This window comes from Triticum aestivum, chromosome 2D (assembly GCF_018294505.1).
Source record: "Triticum aestivum cultivar Chinese Spring chromosome 2D, IWGSC CS RefSeq v2.1, whole genome shotgun sequence".
Classification (NCBI taxonomy): Eukaryota; Viridiplantae; Streptophyta; class Magnoliopsida; order Poales; family Poaceae; genus Triticum; species Triticum aestivum.
The window spans coordinates 276,870,150-276,875,795 of NC_057799.1; positions in this window are offsets into that span (position 1 = coordinate 276,870,150).

Genomic DNA, 5,646 nt, shown 5'->3' on the forward strand with positions numbered 1-5,646 from the left:
AGGGTGCCAGCCGTCTTTCCTTCGACATGTTCTACCTAGCCAGCAAATTAAATCATGTTTAGGGTTTAGGGTTTAAGTCGTAGTGACCCCATCAGTAGTTTTTCTTTTGTACACGCTCTCACAACTTTTGTCTTTAGTTGTGAAGTAAAATTTGGTTATGATCTGTGAATCATTGAGATGCATTATCATGCGTGTTAGTTTTCCTTTGTATTTGATGGAATGTTGTAACGGGGCAACCTTGGAGTAGGAATGAAAATGGAGTGGAAAGTTTCCGTTTTTCCGGAGAAAAATGGAAACGGAGAGAAACCAACGTTTCGTTTCACTGGATCGCGCCATCAAGCAAAACCAACGTTTAAATCACGTTTGTCGTGTTCGTGTCTCACCCTCCTCCACTGCTCCACCCACACGGTCGCTCGGCATGCCACTCACCGCAAACCGAGTGTGCAATAACTTTCTCGCCTGCTTGTCGATGGATCGCACCATGGAGAACTAGCACTACTGGAAGAGATTGACGAGTTGGGGGAGGACAGCTAGCTGTAGCACGGACTCCCAAGAACTTTTTACATGCATGTTGTGGCCAGCTATTGCGACCTTTGAACGTGGAGCAGTCACATGCACCGGGAAGCGGCGCGGGCGACGCTCTCTCGGCCGGCGCGCCGCTTCAATGCCGGCGCCAGTGAGAGGTCGCGTCCGCTCTGGCCGGGCATGAATGCGGCACTGACCGTTTCGGGCGGGAAGCACGCGTGGGTGATGAAGAGGGTTCCGGTTGGTCAGGAGCGGGCATGGCAGCGGTCCGGACGCCCGCAAACAAGAGATGCTATACGTTAATATTGCTGCATATATAATTAACAACGTAAATAATGTACCAGTAGGACAAATATGATTGGAGATGGAGATGGAGATGGAATTTTACGTAAACACGGATATGCATGTATATGTCTTTTTTTGTGGGAACAAACTTGTATTACTCACGTAGCCAGGCTACACTCGGAGTTACAAAGTTCGACAATGCCATCAGGGCCTGAACCTAGCCAAATAGCGACACGGCCACTAGTCCTACCATAATGAGCTAAAGTATGACTGACAATGTTGTTGTTTCGTCGAACATGAGCTATACAAGTATTTCGGAGTGCCATGAGCGATCTAATATCACGCACCAAAAAACCAAACCGAGATCTATCAAGATCTTCATTCCTAATCCTCACCATATTTGTAGCTTCAAGGCAATCGGTCTCAATATTGATATTTGGAGCTTAGACTCCCCATGTACTTTATTATATTAATATAATTTACCGTAGAAATACGGTGTGTGGGTCAAAAAAAAAGATTACTCCACTGCAATGCGAGCGACAAACCCTCTTTGATGGCCAACAATTCTGCTTCCAGTGCGTTCGCGCAATAACACAAGCTTCTACATGAAGAGAAAATTATAGTACCCCCATGATCCCTTAGTATCATTCCTGTACCAGCAGCTTCGTTCTCTGGCAAGAAGGAACCATCCGTATTCAGTTTTACCCAGCAATCCTCAGATGCATGTCTATGTCTATGTGTGTGTGCGTGACGACTCTCGCGACCTGGAAGCGGGGCCGTGTTTTTGATCGAGTTTTCCTTCTTGGTACCTTAAAAACTTGTCTGCCAGTTTTCGTCTCTTTTTTCAGGGAACGCGTGTATTCTTTTTAAAACCACTGCTATGGAGAGATTTTTTTTACTCCATTGTATATATAGCCTCTTGTTTGATAGGGCTGCTCACGTCTCGCTCTCTCACCCTCTCCATATCAAAACAAGATGACAGTGTCCACTCTATCTCTCTCCTCACCGGTGGTCACAGATCCGGCCGAATCCCGTCCGCTGCGGAAGGTGAGGAGGTGCAGCGTTGACGTTGTCGCCGTCGGTGATGGAGGAAGCCGATGCGCACCATCCTCTCAGAGCCAGCGCTGGCGTGGACGAAGGTCCTCCGCGCCCTTGTTCGCTGCCGTCATTTGGGCAGATCCCGCCTGCCCGCCTAAGCGACATCTCGCCCACCTGAGGTATAACTTCTTGTACTGGTCCAGCTCCCCAGGTCGCTGCATGCGGGTTTTCTTCTATGCGACTACTCCCCAGCTCCCCATGTATAGTAGCTAGGGTTCGTCGGCTGGTCCAACATCACCTACTATTATAGAGGAAATCCCACTCGAAAAGTTGTCATGATTTATGCCTCGGTGGAGGTATACATGTTGTTTCGGCAAAAAGTACATGGTGGTTGTGCGGTCACTGTCCATATGCTCCTACTGCTGCTGCTGTCAGATCTCGGGTTCTGGTAAAACCATTAAGGTTCGAACTCTGGGGTGTGCACGAAGATCTCCCCCTACCGATCCACGTCCTAGCTTTGCTAAGATCTCAAGGACTAACTCGACGAACTCGCAACACAAAGAACACAAGATTTATACTGGTTCGGGCCACCGTTGTGGTGTAATACCCTAATCCAGTGTGGTGGTGGTGGATTGCCTCTCGGGCTGAGGATGAACAGTTACAAGGGGAAGAACAGCCTCCTGAGGTTGAGGTGTTCTTGTGCTCAATGTGCGGCTAAGGGTTGGCTAAAGATCAGATGCCTCAGGCTCAGTTGCCGCCTACTGTGGTGTCTAGTCCTATTTATAGAGGCGTTGGTCCTCTCCCCAAATATTGAGCTGGAAGGGAGCCAACAACGGCCAATTTGAAAGGAGAAAACCGGTACAGCTTATCCTGACAAAAGCAGTCTTCGCCTGCAAAAGGCTCTGGTGGTGACGCCGCCTTGGGCTCCATGGTGACCTCCGTCTTGCCGTCCTGCTGGTCTTTGTCTCGTTGCACTGATATGCAAACCTTTGCTTGACGCCTCGGTACTCCGCGCATGCGCTTGCCCCTTTAGCACCAAAGAGGAAACAAGGACACTACGCGCACTGGCACCCTCCTGGCGCCCGCCTGGTCTCGGTCGTCATGGCTCACGTCACGGGAACCTCGCGAGGTTTGCCTTGCCTTGATCTCTCTGCCCCTCGCGAGCCAACCTGGTGAGGCCGCTCCCGAGGAGGTCTTGCGTCGCCCGCCTCGCGAGGCTTGGCCCCTCGCGAGGGTCTTGAGTGCTTGTTGGTGAAGATGGGCCGTACGGGTCCGCTCACAGAGCCACGCCGTGGGCCACAGGCAGCCAAGTCTGGGGACCCCCGTTCCCAGAATGCCGACAGTAGCCCCCGGGCCCAAGGCGCGCTCGGGCTTGGCTTCGAGGTGAAGCCAAAGGTCAAGTGCGGAGCACCTCGGGCCCCAATAGCCTGCGGCCTTGGTCGACGCGTGGCGGTTGATTGGACGTGGGCGTCTCCACTTCCCCACGCTGCCTCGACAACTGCCCGACTGTCAAAAGGCTGGCATAGACTGCGCTTGCCTTCACTGGTTCCTTTCGCCTTGCTCAGATCCCCTTTCTTGCGCCCTGCCTCCGAAATCCCCAGATCTGCTTCCATCTTCTCCCACATCAGCGAGTAATTGCACTATGCAAGGTCAAGTCTGCCTCGCCGTCGGCTTGTTACGAGCTAGCTCTCGAAGCCCCCAACTTTTCGGAGAAGAGCCTCGCAGCCACTCGCCTACTGACGGCGGGGGAAAGCAACGAGAGGGGGAAGGCGGGGCTCCGGGTCGCCTCCGACCTGCCGGAGCCCGAGGGAAGCACCTTCTTCCCCTTCTTCATGAGCGCTATCGCCGACGGGTTGGTCCCCCCTTCTCTGACTTCTTCTACGAGGTCCTTGGCCACTACGGGCTGCACACGCTGCATCTTCATCCCAACTCCATTCTTCTCTTGTCCATCTTCGCCTACTACTGCGAGGCGTACCTCGGCGTGATGCCGTCCGTGGTTCTTCTGCGCCACTTCTTCTTCCTCTGCGTCAAGGAGGGTCACACTTCCGGGTGTGCCAACTTCATCGTGGCCAGCAAGGCCAACTCGATCTCGAAGACGAGGAAGAAAGCCGAAGGCTTCCGGAGCAAGTGGGCCATGATGGATGCTAAATGCATCCACCCACGCTTGACGCTGCCGACGGAGATGCCCCAGTCTGACAAGGGGTGGTCCTGCGCGAAGCTCACCGACGAGCGGGTGACGTTGGTGCCGGAGCAGGTGAAGACCGACCTGAAGCCGGGCAACGCGACGGCGGCGAAGGTGACAGGGGCCATGCTCCTGAGGGAATTCCTGGAGCTGCGCGTAGCCCCGCTTCAGGCCCGTACGCGCCCCTTGTGGGAGCTTGGGGACGAAGAGGACAAGGTTCGCCTGAGCCCAAAAGCCTTGTCCGATGGTGAGTTGGCCGCAGTTCTCCGCCTCTTGGTTGGGGACGACCAGGAGTACCCGCCGAGCATCTTCACCCCCTTGTTTCATCGTGAGGACGGGGCGCAGGTCGTGGCTTCCAGGCCGACTTTTGACGGGCGCGGGCTGGTGCCGCCGGCGCCTACCGGGGCCCCTGCGGCGCTGAAGCCGGTGGAGCTGTCTTCAGATGAGTCCCACGGGGAGGAAGAGGGGGAGGAGGAAGACTCGGAGGTGACTCCCGAAGGGATGGGGGAGACCTCCCCCTTGAGCAAAGCTGACATCCTCCGCGCCTTTCCTGACGACGACGAGGCCGACACCTGCCAGGAAGAGCGGGAGCTGCCCGTTATCCCGACGAGGGGCCAATCGTCACTGGTCTCCCGGGATGCTACTTCTGCTCTGGCGCCGACCTATGCCGCTTCTGGCCCCTCCACTGCCCCAGTTTCTGCTCCTGCAGCCGGCGTGCCCGTATCCCAAGCCTCGAGGCTCTCAGGCTTCAAGCTCACCAAGCGAAGGGTGGACTACACTGCTGTGGACCAGTAAGTGCTTGAGCTCCATCTTGTTCTTGCTTATACTGCTTCTTCCTGACGTTCGTCCTTGTTCGACCAGGCCGCCGCCTTCGGCAAACGAGAGGAAGGAGGATGCAGTGCCCACGCCTGGGACTGAACCGTCTGCAGTGGTCGCGCCCCCCTCCATGGGGAAAGGAAACGTCACCTCTCGCGCCTCCCCGGCCAGGTCACCCTCGCGACACCATGATGAGGACATCAATACCATTGTTACACCCACAACCCCTGCTACTATACATACTGGACCGATTACTAGAGCTCGCGCACGCCAATTAAATTACCAGGTACTTTCGTTTCTTGGTAATGATTCTAATGTTCATGAGAATATGATGCTGCCTAAATTGGATACATTTGTTTTGCTTACAAATGAAGGGCCTATCTTGGAGAAGGATGAACATTGGAGCAAGAACAAGCATGGAGTTGATGGCATGCGCAAGGGAGACAAGAACATAGTTTCAAGTGATGATTTCAGGACTTCGAGGCCACCATAATGAGTGCATGAAGCCTTGGACGAAATATACAAGATGCCACTTCATAATTTTCGTCCAGAGGCTATTCTAGGTGCTGCGTCACCTTATTTTTGGGCCAGGCCCATGTAATTTCGAAATACTTCAATATAGGATGTTTTTAGAGTCCGTATGTGTGGGGAAACAAGAGTTAGGGTGGGTTTCGGACCCCTCCTCCAAGGGCCACGAAATCCCCCCCCCCCTCTTCCTCCATATATACGGCCCCTAGGGCATCGTTTAGACTTTGGGTTTTGTTTAGATTAAAAGTTCACCATAGCTGCAACTTCGCGTA